Source organism: Nannobrachium achirus, assembly GCF_963921795.1.
Source record: "Nannobrachium achirus genome assembly, chromosome: 15".
NCBI classification, from domain to species: domain Eukaryota; kingdom Metazoa; phylum Chordata; class Actinopteri; order Myctophiformes; family Myctophidae; genus Nannobrachium; species Nannobrachium achirus.
The window spans coordinates 19,450,784-19,465,946 of record NC_137822.1 but is presented as its reverse complement, the minus strand read 5'-3'; positions in this window follow the sequence as shown (position 1 = coordinate 19,465,946).

Below are 15,163 nucleotides of genomic sequence, written 5' to 3'. Positions count from 1 at the left end.
TCATGTTTCAAAATCATGTAAAAATACATGTACACACCTGCATAATATGATGGTAATCTGCTAAATATTGATTACTCTCTTTTCTTTTTTAAATTTTGTTTGGGAAAGAAATACAACTAGAAGCAGTGCTCTTCCGAGCACAGGTCTCCACCAGGCCGTGCGTCCTGGTGGTGCTACTGTATAATAGGCCAATGTAAAAAGGGTGGCATATGTTCTTCACCTTAGATCTTTCATGGCAATCGGACGCTGCATGCATGATTTCAAGCATTGTGTTCCAAAAATGTGTTTTGCTAAAGTCTACCTGCTGGTGGCGCTATAACAGGACAATGTTTAAAAGGTAGCATTTGTTCCTTGACCTAGTGGGAATATGTGTGGCAAATGTCACGGTAATCGCAAGCTGCGTTGATGATTTGAGGCATTTTGTTCAAAAACGGAGCAGTCCTGCAAACTTTGGAAGCTAATATTAGCCAATCAGGATGGAATGTGAAATATCAGACGGATCGGACTTGATCACATGACTATAGAGATACTGTGTACCGATTTGCATGATGTTTGGATAAAATCTCAAGGAGTAATATCCAAAAATGTGTTTTACATAAGTCAGCCCAAAGGTGGCGCTATAAAGGCTGATGTGAAAAATGCAGGGCAAAGGTTTATCCTTAGCCTCTAGGGAGTGCGCTTACAAAGTTTGAAACTGATCGGTGGAGTTATAGGTAAAACCACAAATCGGGCTGTTATAGCGCCACCATGAGGCTGATTAAAAAAAATTAAGTGGCATTTCTTCCTCGGCCTAGTGGGAACGTGTGTGCGCGATTTCATGATAATTGCACTTTGCGTTTGTGATTTGAGGCATTTTGTTCAAAACGGCTCAATCCCACAAACTTTGGAAGCCAATCTTAGCCAATCAGGATGGAATATGCAAAATCGGACAGATCCGTGTCGATCACATGACTGTCGAGATATTGCCTACCGATTTGTAGGATTTTTGGACAAAATCTGTAAGAGTAGTGCACAGAAATGTGTTTAGCAAACATCGGCCACTAGTTGGCGCTAGAAAAGGCCCATTTGAAAAATTTAGGGCAGAGGTTCTAGATTGGCATCCAGGGAATGTGTGTGCTCACTTTGGCAGCGACCGGGCCAACGGCGACTGAGATTTGGCGCTCACAAACTGCGAGGACGCACGGACGCACGGACGGACGCACGGACGGACACACGGACGGAGGGGAAAACATACTCTCCCTCAGCCTTCGGCTGGTGGAGACAATAAAACAATAAAGACAAAAAACCAAACAGCCCCTCACGTATTAGGAGGTGTTTTTGATTAATCTATCATGGTTAAATGGAAATTCAATGGGTTTGTATAGGAAGGGGAACGTGTCTGATAAAATTATCAGACTTTAATTTGTACTTTAAGTACATTTTGATGCCAATGCTTTTGTAATTACTTTTAATCAAGTACACATTTTGAAATCCAGACTTTTACCGTAACCCAGTATTTTTTTTACATTGCAGCATCGAGACTTTTACAAATGGGAGTACTTTGTAATCCATCTGTTGGGTTATAGTTGCCCCGCCCAGACAATGAAATAAAATGAATTGAATTCTAACCCAACCCTTGGTGCGAGCCATTGTGTTTTGATTTGACCAACAGTTAGACCCGCCCTCTCTATCTATCAACACATTGGTTTGTGAATTGCACCACTGTTGGGTTAAACTAAGAGGGCAGGTGAAGTTTGCTTTCAGGTTGCCCGGCCGGGCAAGTGCTCATTTGAACAGTCTATAAACACAACAAGACATATCTGCCTAAACACCTGAACGCCAGCGCGCTCCGTCTTCTGGTCTGTGGAATGTAACCTAGGTGCTGTTTTTACTGCTGTTTGCTGTTGCTACACTTAAAAAATGTAAAATGACAAGTGTGAAACCATAGACGTATTCAATCATAGGCATAGCTATGTAGGTATTTGGTATTTGGATTTGTAAGTACTGAGGTACAATATGACATTTTTATCACACAGCCCCAGAAAGTAAAGAAATAAGTGTTAAATTGAGCCATAATTAAAATCTTACCAACTGTATCATTTTATAATGGGTGATTTACTTTTCGGGCAAGTAGGCATGACCTTTGGGCAAGTAGAACATGACCTGTACTTGCCCAACAGGCAAGTGCCTCTGAGACCTTAGTGTCAACCCCTGCCCAGCATGCAACTGTGCTCCCATAGATATTTTTACAAACTTTTCTATTATTTTATGGTTTTAGATAGAGAAAACAACATTGTATTGTAGATGATCGTAGTGGATGTAGCCCAGTCATAATCCCTAATTAAAAAAAAAAAAAAAACATAGTTGCTTACAGAAACAGAAACCATGACCAAGATGGTCCAGCCTGACACATACAAACAGGGGTGCTGTTCTTTTAAAGTGAAATACTATATAACCTGTTGTGAGCAAAGTTGTGTCAGATTGACACGACTAAATGCAAAATTTACTCAGCATGCATTCTTCCTTGAGTAGATTAAGCATAAAAATGATCATTGAATAAAGTGATGTAAAAAATGAATAGATTTAAAGTGATTGGGCATACAATCCCAACCCAACAACAAGGTCACTTTTAAGCCATTTTTGGGTGTAAGATCCCAACCCATCAGCAGTAACACGTTAATCCAACAGTAAGGTCACTTAACCCATTTTTTGGTATACAATGCCTGTCAATGTCATGTCTTTTTTTTTTACAAAAACTAACATTGCTAGGCCAAGATTTTCAATGTTAGAAAGTATGGTTCTCTAAAATTGGAATAAATATCTATTTTTGTGAACTAGAACAACTCAAACTTAAATATTTTTCCACTCTTGCAATAAACACTTCCATTATGCCCACTATCCCTTCCACTATTTTACTACCATCTATAAACTCCTATGCAAGGCTGACAACTAGTGGCCACAAATAGGTATTACTCAATTAAACATTCAAGTAATACAATTGGATTCTTCCTATATGTCATAGTCCTTCCCTGAGACAAAGGTGTGTATGGAATTCATTTGTAAAAAGTTATGTACAAATTCAAATTTATGAAATATCAAAGCTGTAAAAGGCCTTTCATAACTATTAAGCATAATTTTAATAGATTATCTGGTTGAAATGGGTACGGTATATGTTTACTCATGGACGGCCGGGCCCCATTATCAAATAGTTTTGCACTTATCTCCAGTACTACTGTAGTGTTTAATAATAAGTGCTAATATTATAGTATGTTGTTAGCCACACCTTTTCATAACAATACACAAAAATGAATTTCACCCACTTCTTTACTTCTGTATACCTGTGATGTGACAATAAAGCGGATTCTGATTCTGAACCTAAGTTACAATTACAATCTATTGTGCATTTAGCAAATACTCTAAGCTGCATTCATGATTTGAGGCATTTTGTTCCAAAAATGTGTTTTACAAAGGTCGGTGGCACTACAACAGGCCAATGTGAAAAGGTTGGTATTTGTTCCTCGACCTAGTGGGAATGTGCGTGTAAGGTTTCACAGAAATCTCATGAACGCTGCATTCATGATTTGAGGCATTTTGTTCAAAACGAACCAATCCTGCAAACTTTGGAAGCCAATGTTAGCCAACAGGATGGAATATGGAAAATCGGACAGATCAGTGTTGATTGTTTATTTGGACAAAATCCATAGGAGTACGGTCAAAAGATGTGTTTTGCAGAAATCGGCCTCATGGTGGCACTAGAACAGGCCCATCATGTGAAAAATGTGGGGCAGAGGTTCTGAACCGGCATCCAGGGAGTGTGTGTGCACAGTTTGGCTGGGACCGGGCCAACGGTGCCGGAGATTAGCTGGTAACAGATGCACGGACAGACACACACACGAACGGAAGGACAGACAGGGTGCAAAACATAGTCTCCCATTGCCGTTGTAAAGTAAAGTAGAAGGGGGCAAGTGGGAAGGAAACAAGAAAACAAAGGTGGGTGAGCATAGCAGCAGATGTGAACGATATACTTATGGACGGTGGTTTAGATGCAAGCAAAACACATAAAAAAAACTCAAAGTGTGTTGTACATGGAAGTAAGGTGCAAAATGTCAGTGTATGTCAACGCACTAAGCAATGAGAAAAAGCGATATGCAACATAGAAGACTGAACTTGAGCAAAAAGAACACCCTGCAATTAACAAATGAGCATTTTAAATGGCTGAGCAGAGTTAGGAGGGATTGTCGATATTAAAAAGGCATGTCTTTATTGCGACTGTAGGTCGCAGATTAGTATGTGAACGTTCACAGCTTGTCTGTCTATCACGTCTGACACTGTGGTTCTATGGGTTTGTTCTGTGATGTCAGGGGAACCACTCACAGAATGGGTTTGCAGCTCTAACATCACGCTCTGGCTTCACTGTGATGTCACACTAACAGAATCCCTTTTATGCCCTTATATGGAGTTCCCTGATCAATATGTCATCAATATTAAGCCCATATCTAATAGGACTTCATATGGGAATGCCCATATATGGAGGCCACATCGGCCACATACCACACTAACAGAATCCATATATGGCTAAGACAGATGGCCAAGACAGCCTATATCTTTGTGGCTGGTTTTACAGACAGAGATCTCCATGTATGGGTGTAAAATGTCAGATGTCATAGACGTCATAGGACTTTCACATAACGATTAACTGAGTAAGCAGTTTGGGCTCTCACAGCATATCTCCATATACAGTACATGGATCTCCATGGGTACCAGGGTTCTCCATATATGGGTAACAGATGGCCAAGAGTTGGCGCATGGTCGCATGTCGCCCTGAGGCGTCTTACTAGTATGTTACTTAGAATGGCAGATTTCAAACTCTTATAAAGCATTCAGTCAACAAGACGTAGCCTGGAATCGAACCTGCAACCTTTTTAATAGGCACCCACGCATTGAACTACAACTTACAGCCCAGTTCAAATCAGCTGAAAAGCTTAACGGTTTGCCTTTTAAAAATAATAGTCCATTTATAATTCCTGCAGGGGAAACTAGGTTTCAACTTTACACAGCTGACGCCGCGGTCATATCTAGCATGCAGGAAATCGACTAGGGACAGGGGTCTTCAACGTTTTCAGGCCAAGGACCCCTTAGTTGAGAGAGAGATGAAGCAGTGTTTGACGGCACAATCAGTGTGTTTTGGATTCATGACAATTTGCGTTTTCAGATATTTAACCACTTGAACCGTCAACACTTAATAAACTTGACCATTCACTTCACGCTGTACTTAGTCTGCTCTTTTTCCCCTCTACACCAAAGCTTTTAGCCGAAAATAGCCGATCTACATGCCAACAAGGCGTTGTGAGCTTGTAGATCGGCTATTTTTGGCTAAAGTTCTCAGAATATGGACGCTAGAAAAAAACTTTCTATCACACAAAGTTTTGGAGGACCCCCTGTAGTAACTCTGAGGACCCCCTAGGGGCCCCGGACCCCCTGTTGAAGACCCCTGGACTAGGAGATAAAAATGCCATACATGAACACCTCAACACATTGTCGGGGACAGGGATAGAACCTGGGACCTTCGTACTCACAGGCTGCGACTCTTTCCATTGAACTAGACAGAGGAATGGCCTCCTTTTCGGTATCTGTTGATGACAATAACAAAAATCCTTCCGTTATGAACCAAGCAACACTATTTGAGATCATTGGTTCCCAATCCTTTTAGCTCGAGACCCAAAATAGAAATGTAATGTTTCTGAGGAACCGAAACAAGTGAAAATAGCTACAATATCTACAATTTGTAGATCAGCTTTCATATAGCTGATAACCTGAAGGTTATCCCATAGCGAGTTCTTCTCACAAGGTGATTAAAATAACTGAGACTGCATGCATGTATGTGTTAGGGGCAGAAGAATATTTTTCATTAAAGTGCAATATTCATTGGCTGAACATAATGTATTAACTTAAAAGAAATCCGTTGAGATGCACCTTTAGATATTAGTCCAAAGTTCATGTGTAAAAAGTTTCATGGACATTGCCAAATTCATATAATTCATAAATGGTGGGAGATCTAACGGTCAGAGGTCAAAGGTCAGAGTGTTAAAGTTGTTCGGCATGAGGTGACGCACATGTGTTATGAAGTTTCATGGCTGTACAGTAGGTCAAACAGGGCAAGTTTGGATTTTCAATTGAGTGCTATAGTGCCACCCTTTGGCCAATGGTTGAGTTTAGTGGTTTCACCGTTTGGTGTAGTCCCAGTGTTGCATTGGTCCGGTCACGTCTTTTCTGACCAGTGTCACACCTCTCATGCGCACGGGCATGCATCGATTCAAAATAACCTCCAAATTCACACCTCGAAAACATTTAGTGACACAGCAGGGTGATTTAACAAAGAGCTGAGTCTATATGCATATCAATAGACCATTGTCTGAACCTGTTAACTCCTGTAATTAATTAAAACCGCACCCCCCCCCCCCCCCCAAACATTGAATCACCATTACAACACTGTATAGCCCTCTACCATACTAACATAGCACAGCTAAACAATCCACCTATGTTAACACACAGTGGTTAGCTGCATTAGTATAGCTGCATTAGTACGTAGTCTGGTAGGCTACTACCATACTGCCAAGTTTCGTAAAAAGGACTGCACGGTCAAGCAGAGGGTGACCAGACGTCCCGGTTTGGCCGGGACAGTCCCGTTTTCAAGCTGCGTGTCCCGGTGTCCCGACAAATATCTCTAAAACACTAATATGTCCCGGTTTTCAACATTCACTACAAAATTGTCCCGGTTTTCGCTAGAATTTAAATAATAGTAGCTGTTTTCAGTGGTTGCATAGACATTTAACATGTTCTTTTCATGAAAACATATATATGTCACGGTTAGATAGAGAAACTGTTAGATCGAGAAACGGAGCGCTCGTTGTGCGGCGCGGGGTGGAACAAGCGGTCGCTTTGAGCCACAACAACGTATGAATGAATGAATGAATGTTTATTTATTTCGAACATTTCGACCATTTAAAAAAGTCAAAAAATAGAATACAAATTAGTACACAATAATAATAATAATAATGCTTAAAAGAAAACAATTAAAACAAAAAACAACAAAAGTAAAACACAAAATAACGCACAATAATATTGCATAATAATAATAATTTCAATAACATAACTGTTCGAAAAGGAGTAGGAAAGAAGCCTAAGCTTATCAGGTCCTACCCCTATTTTACATTTCTTAAATCAAATTCAATCTGTTTTCTATCTACAACCTCCTATTGTTTTATAATAAAAACTGAACAGTGCTGAACCATACTGTTACCTACGGTATACGCCATTACCATGTACCCTCAACCCTAACACCCCACCCACCCTCTTCCTCTTGTCTGTATCTCCCTAACATCATATTTTTATATTTTATCTTAAATTGCAAAATGGTTCTACTTTTCTTGATTTCAGCATCCAAACTGTCCCATAGAGTCACTCCATTAAATGAAATACCCATACTCTTCAAATTTGTGCGCACATAAGGTTTCTCGAAACTATTTTTGCTCCTTAAATTATACACACATTCTCTGTCCTTAAATAACTTTTGAATGCTACTTGGGAGTAGATGATTCTTGCCTTTATACATTATTTGAGCTGTTTTGAACTTGACCAGATCCTTAAACTTAAGACACTTGGAATTCATGAATAGTATATTTGTGTGTTCCCTATACCCAACATGGTGTACTATTCTCAATGCTCTTTTTTGGAGTATACATAATGGTTGTAAAGTTGTTTTATAGGCATTTCCCCAGACCTCTGCACAGTAAGTCAAATAAGGTAATACAAGTGAGCAATACAAAATATACAACACCCTTTGTTCCAGTATATGTTTTGCTTTCCCCAACACGTAGCGTCGGCAGGAATGATAGCCTCACCCCACGGAGGTTATGGTTAGGGTTAGGGTTAGGGTTAGGGTTAGGCATAGTTTTACTGAGGTTAAGGTTAGGGTTAGGGTTAGAGTAAGGCATAGTAAGCTAATGGCTAAACACAGCCGAGCTGGGCTAGTAAATAAACGAAAGAGAGTCGCAAACGAGTGACGTCAGCGCCTGCACTAGTGAATGGCTGTTGTCGCCATCTGGTGGTGATTGGTGTGTGGTGAACTACAAAACGAGCGCTCTTACCACAATCTCACTGAGTTACCCAAACTCACTGTAACATATATACATAGTTAACTACTCCTCCCGCGAGGGAAATTCAGTATTTGCAGCCCAACCCAGCTGCTTCGCAGCCCACAAGGAGCGCGTGAGCAATTAGGGGTTAAGAATCTTGCTCAGGGACACACATCGACATTGCTATCCTGGCCGGGAATCGAACCAGGGACAACCAGGGGAACTGGTTCCCCAGGCAGGCTCCCTAACCATTCAGCTATGGCCGCCCCAACATGCTTGCCTAACCATCAGAAAACATGAACAAATTCAATGCGTGTCTGAATTCAACGCTGAGGGTGTTTGTCAATCACTCACTGCCTGAATGCCACCCTGCTGTGTGTATGTGCGCGTGCACGAACGTTAGAGAATGGGCGGGTGCGTGCACGGTAACGTGCGCATTGCTTCGAGAGTCCCGGTTTTAGGCAACAGTGGTTCGCGTCCCGGTTTGAGCGGCTGAAAATATGGTCACCCTAGTCAAGCCAGAACTGTGAAAGTGGCGGAAGAATAATAATAAGGGAGTTTCAAGAGTGGCTGAACCTCAAGCCTTTCAGACTTCGCCACTAATAACACATAGAGTTTTAATAGAGGCTTGGCCCCTAATACCTAAATGATCTAGATAGTAAACCAGCATTGGCCCTGGTAGAGGGGAGAATGGCTCTATGTCTACAAGACTCACCATGCAGACATTCTGGGCGCTTTTAATTTGCTGCATCACCATTGCCAGAGAGTGGATTTAGCATCATGGATCATTACTCCAAACAATAAAGTTATGGAGATATGGTTATATAACAGCAGGGAATTCCCATAAAATGTCTGTCTTTATAAAATAGGGCCTTTCTTATATTTTTAACCTTGATTATTCTGTACTTGCGATGCATTTCTTTATAATGATTACATCATTGTTATAACATTAGATACATCTACATTAACATGCTGTGGCTCTGAAACATGCCCTAATACCAATATCGTGTGATGCTGGTGATACAGAAATGTAACCTTATTCATTAAAAGATGAATTTCTTTCTTATCCTTATTTTGAAGCGGTGAAAGCCGCTTCCAAGGAGTGGCTTTGTGTGTCCCCCATGTCCATATATGGTCATTTCAGTCCAGAATGAACAGGTTTTATCTGTCCGTAAATGTGTGTCCCATGTGTGTCCACTCATGTCCATAAATGGTCATTTCAGTCCAGAATGAACAGGTTTTATCTGTCCGTAAATGTGTGTCCCATGTGTGTCCCCTCATGTCCATATATGGTCATTTCAGTCCAGGATGAACAGGTTTTATCTGTCCTGTACGTCCAGAATATGTGTGTAGTGTCCGTCCCGGTCTGATGATTGGATGATTAAAAATGTCCAATGAGACCATACTTTGAGGATTGGTCAAGCTTCACATGACAATTCGGCCCTCGAGATAAAATCATTCAGAATTCAGAATTCAGAATTCTTAAGCTCTAGAACACATAGAATAAAAGTTCACCGCTTCACTTCGAACCGAGGTTTGATTTTTTCCTGTATGGTTCAATTCATTCACTTATGCATTCTCACCTGATATCCAGACTTGGATCAACCAAATCATCATAGATCTCTCCATCCTCCTAAGGCAGAGATGGCAGAACCACTAGGGGACAAAAAACACAAACACTAAATGTTGACATATTCATAACACCGGAGTACAAAACAGTAGAGAAAGAACATTTTCACTCATACGTCCTAACATAGCATAACCACAAAGGACAAATACTGAGACACAGTGAAGTTCAAACAGCTTTACTGGCTGCGCTATCTTATCAAAGTGAACAGGAAGGGTTTGTTGTGGGGATAGGTCCTGAATATACAGGGTGCCATGTCCTTGAATGCCTTGTTTCCGCCACCGGTAAAATGCAAAAGAGGCGTGAATATTTTGCGGGGTTGAAGACCAGGCATGCTGTAGTGTAGACAGTCTCCATGCAGTGAGCATACTGGGACTGGGAGGTCATGGCTCTTTGGTAAAAACGTGACAGTGATACCAGTAAATAAGAGATTTGGTGTAGATGGGGAAAAGGAGTGGACCAAGTAAGTACAGATCCGATCCCGGTCAACTAACCATTAGTTTATATATAAAGTATAGAATATTAGATGGTGTAGATTCTAACAAGCAAAATATAGAAAGTGTGAAATAACATTTTTACTATCTAAACTTTAGATGTTACATTTTTATTTCACATTTCTATACTTGATTTGTTATTAATTACTAATTATCAGCCAGGTTGGTCAGGGTGTGGATAATTCCTTTTCTGACCAGGGTTGACTATCAAATGCAGATTCAATACACATATAGCACTGTGGGTGCTTGGATGGAGTGTAAAAATACTTCACAATTGTGTGGATGCCTTTAAATTGAGCTTCTCCAATGTTTCATCAATTTGACATTATCTCTTGATGGTTGAACAAACAGTGATGCAATAACTCTCACTATTTGCAATTTTTGCCACTTTGGGTTCCTCCCAAGTTCCACTGAAGCATGACTGTCTCACACATTTCCTGTCACTTTAAATTTTCCTCTGTTTTATTGCGAACTGGTTCTGTTCAACCAATTGGGAATTTTGTCACTTCTACTAAATGCACACAGATTTACATGCAGCCAAGTATAATGACTGTCCAATTACATACATCATAAGACTACTAAATTATGCTACTCAAGTGAAGGTGTAATTTGTGGAAAAATCTCAAATGAGAAAGGTAAAGATCCATCACTTAGTTTAACCGCTTAAATAGTAAATGGTGCATTTATATAGCGCTTTTATCCAAGGTGCTTTACATAGATTGTGCATTAGTAGCATTACATTCACCCATACATTCATACACCGATGGCAGAGGAAACCATGCAAGGCACCAACCTGCTCACCAGGAGCAACTAGGGGTTCAGAGTCTTGCTCAAGAACCCTTCAACATTAACTTAGGGGAGCCCGGATTCGAAAGGGCTCTAATTACGGTTTCTCTACCCCTGAGCTATGCCGCCCCCAAATTAGATCGCTTAAATCCTATCCTTGGTTGTCCGAATTCCTCAGGGCTCTCCACTAGTGACTTTTCTGTTTTCGCTCTACACTAAATATTAAATCCTTAACTTAATATTAAATTCCATATTCTGTGCAACAACTTAGCTGAAAATAGCCGATCTACAACACTGTGAGCTCTCTCAGCAAAGGTGTTCCACAGAATATGGGGTTTAAGTGGTTAATTTGATAGTAGTTTAATTGTTTTATGGAGTGAGAGAGCAGCTATGTTACATCAGTGTATGACACAGAAATGCTTAACTGGGGTCACGGTGGCGCAGTCAGTAACGTTGTCGCTACTGTCCTGGGTTCGAGTCCCGTCGGGGATGCTGTGGGCGCTGGGGGCATTTCCTCTCCTCCACGTCGTCAGTGCCCACAACCTAGGTGGGGTTGGTGAAAGGGCCTTTCCGTGTCTCCCTGTGTCCCCTAGGGTAGGTACGCACACAAAAACAAACATGCAGTAATCCTGGTCTCTATACTGCCTACCCCTGGTCAGCCAGCCATGGAGGGCAAAGGAACTGGTTGGAATAATGTGTTCTTCCACGTGCTGTGTCCCACCGGGGAACCTCCTCACTTGTGCTCAATTCGGGGCTCTCCCTAGGTTGGCAGAGTAGCGCCCAGGATTACAGTTTAGGCATTGGCACAGGGTGAAACATGGGTTACAAAATCGTGGGATAAAAAATTAAAAGAAAAGAAATAAGAAATGCTTCACTATCAAGCAAGATAACACATTATTTGAAATCCTTAGGTACAGTAGATGAGATGGTGAATGGGTATTGGCCATTATGGGGGTTAGGGTCTTAATGCTCTGTGTCTTATTGATTGATTGATTGAAGATTTTATAACAGTTCACTGGTAAAAGGTCAACTAAAAGGATAAGAACCACAAGAAAGCTTTTGGCTTGTTTAAATTATTACCCTTTTACAAGTCATACAACATTAAATGACAGACACAGTACTATGCAGAAAATATCATCATAAAACTAGAACTAGAAGCAGTGCTCTTTTGAACACAGTTCTCTGCCAGGTCAGGTAGGTTATTGTGGCCACCTGTGGCGCTATAATAGGCCAATGTGAAAAGGGTGACATGTCTTCTCCGGCCTTTCACTGCAAACGGATGCTGCATTCATATTTGAGGCATTTTGTTCCAAAAAGTGTTTTGAATATGTCTATGGTTTCACAATTATTATTTTATATTTTGAAGTGTAGCAACAGTAAAAACAGCACATTATAGGTAAACAGTGCTCTTATTTTACATTTCACAAACCAGAAGACAGAGCGCACTGGCCACGTTCAGGTGTTTAGACAGTTATCTTGTGTTGTGTTTATAGACAGTTGCGTCCCCTCTCAAATGAGCACTTACCCGGTCGGGCAACCTGAAAGCAAACTTCACCTGCCCGAAAGGTTTTTTTACCTGCCAGAGGCAGGTGGGCAAGGCTTAGTGTCAATGCCTCAGCTGCTGGTGGCGCTATAACAGGCCAATGTGAAAAGGGTGGCAGTTGTTCCTTGACTTAGTGGGACTGTGCATGCAAAATTTCATGGAAATCGCAAGCTGCGTTGATTTCAGGCATTTTGTTCAAAACGAACCAATCCTACCAACTCTGGAAGCCAATGTATACAAAGCGCATACAAAGTTTTACACTGATCAGTGGCCTTATAGGTAAAAATACAAATTGGCCTGTTATAACACCACCATGAGGCTGATTCCTTGGCCTAGGGGGAATGTGCGTGCACAATTTAAGAAATTGCACGCTGTGTTCATGATTTGTGGCATTTTATTCAAAACTGACAAATCCTGCAAACTTTGGAAGCCATTCTTAGGCAATCAGGATAGAATATGGAAAATCGGACAGCTCCATGTCGATCACATGACTGTAGAGATACTGTTTACCAATTCACGTGATTTTTGGGCAAAATCTCTAGGAGTAGTCAAAAAACGTGTTTAGCAGAAATCGGCCTCATGGTGGCGCTAGAACAAGGCCACGTGAAAGATGTGGGGCAGAGGTTTTGAATTGGCATCCAGGGAGTGTGTGTGCAGTTTGGTTGTGACCGGGCCAACGGCGCCGGAGATTAGCTGGTAACAGATGGACGGAGGCACACGGGGACGGACAGATGGGGGCGAAAACATAGTCTTCCCCATTATGCCTTCGGGCCTGGCGGAGACAAAAATGTATCTATGACGTTTTGTGTAAGGCAATTTGAATTGCTTGAATATATATGGGGTATATACACGTGGGGTATACACGTGGGAGACTCGGGTTCGAATACCGGGTGAGACATTGGTGTCCTGAGTCTGACCCGGGTCGGGTTTCCCGGTGGGGGGAGGTGAGTGTAACAATAGTGTCTCAGAGCCTAATATCTCAGTGGTGGTGAAGATGTTGGCTTTCCATGCTGGAGACCAGTGTTCGAATCCCAGGCGCTACCACAGATGTACACTCACTCACATCATATAATATGTACATCCTAAGCCTTTTCTATAGGGACCCCAGGAAAGACAATGCCTTATCACCCATTAGCTAATGTCTCATAAATTATGTATTCTCAAACATACTGTACTCACACATAATTTGACGTGGCCATAGCATGAATGATCAGTGTGCTTGTTCTATGATTACTGTAACAATGATGGGGAGGAAACTAGTCTGATCAGTATTTACATTTAAACAAGTGTATAGTTTGTCACAGGTCCTGTTCAGAATGACCATGAGACTGATCAATGTATTTGTCTTACATGGTAATGTGAGGTCCTACTCCTACCCACTAACGCACTAATATCAGCATTGAGTACTGGACAACTCTAAGATATGTAGAGAAATAGCTTTATTATAGTCTGTCAGCAACAATTATTAAAATGTTTACTTTTATTTATATTTCTGTAAATTATTTTTGCTAGATTTTAATGTACCAGTATGTTTCTATGTATTATTACCTGCAAGGCAGTAAACTTGACCCTGGCAACTACAGGCCAATCTCAATCCTTAGTTCCATCTCTAAGGTAATGGAAAAAATTGTCTATGAACAGGTGGCTAAATATCTTGAAGAGAATAAACTGATCTACGAGTTCCAGTCTGGCTTCAGAGAGTCCCATTCCACAGATACATGCCTCATCTATTTGAATGATTACATCAAACGTGAAATTCACGATGGCAAATATTTCGGCATGGTCATGCTGGACCTCCAGAAGGCATTTGACACCGTCGATCATTCTATTCTGATTGAAAAACTCAAAGCTATTGGTCTTGATAGCACAACAGTGAGATGGATGCACTCTTACTTGGTGGGGAGGGAACAGATGGTGGAAGTCAACGGTACTCTGTCCCCCCCCCCCCCTCCCAGTAAACTGTGGAGTACCTCAAGGGAGTATACTAGGACCACTGTTGTTCTTAATATACGTAAACGACATGTCATCTGCTTGTGACTGCAATCTGTTTCTGTTCGCGGATGACTCGGCTCTCCTAGTCTCAGGCAGAGACATATTGCAGGTTGAAAAGGCCCTTAACTGTGAACTTAACAAGATCTGCACCTGGCTCAATGACAACAGACTCTCAATTCACCTAGGCAAAACTGAATGTATCCTCTTTGGATCTAGTCAGAAACTTAGCCTAGTTGAGAACTTCACAATTAAAGTAGGTGACACTGTGATAGAAAGAAAAAACCACATCTGCTACCTGGGTTGCATCCTGGAGGCTAACCTATCCAGTGAAAAAATGACCACCAAGGTAATCAATAAAGTCAACCAACGAATTCGCTTCTTGCAAAGGGTTGCCCCGCTGATCAATATTAAATCCCGAAAGACACTAGGAGGTGCTCTTATTGGGCCCCTCATTGATTACGGAGTCCTTTACTTGCGTGGATTACGGATTCGTGCCAAAGTTTATCATGGGACGTACATACAATGAACAAGGAGCTGTATGTACGTGATCAACAGGAGTCACACAGCGACTTCTACCAGCATGATGGCTTGGAGAAAAAACATCTCG